Consider the following 532-nt stretch of genomic DNA (forward strand, 5'->3'; position numbering starts at 1 on the left):
CCGAGATAGTGTGATGTGAAGTTGCGGTTTGGTGACTTGACTCATTTCTTTGGAAATTGGCTGAATGTGCTGTTTATGTGTAGCAAAAAAAAAAACAGCTAATTTTATTTTTGTCAATGAGAATCACCAGGAAAATTTTTTTTTTCTCTCTCTCTGGAAGAAAAGCGATTAAAGATAAGTATTAAAATCTAACCTAAAAATCGTTGACTTTAAAAGCCTTGTCTTTAAAAGTGTGGGCCTTTTAAAAAGGAAACAAATAGGCCAAGGGGAAAAAGTGAAAGTTGTTCACGCGTGAATTTATGTCTGAATTATGTCTCAAAAAACTGTTAGTTAAAAAGTTCAGGTAATTGATCTTAGTTCTTACAAGTGTGTGATATACAATACTCATCTAAACACAAAATCTAGATTAATCATTTAAAAATTGGATTGTCAGGTGATTCCATCAGTTCGTGTGACTGAATAGTATATATAAGGTTGACGTCATTTGTTGTGTGTGACTCACCGGACCACTGTCATCTTCAGTTCTTACTTT

Source organism: Pteropus vampyrus, unplaced genomic scaffold (genome assembly GCF_000151845.1).
Source record: "Pteropus vampyrus isolate Shadow unplaced genomic scaffold, Pvam_2.0 Scaffold119, whole genome shotgun sequence".
Taxonomy (NCBI): Eukaryota; Metazoa; Chordata; class Mammalia; order Chiroptera; family Pteropodidae; genus Pteropus; species Pteropus vampyrus.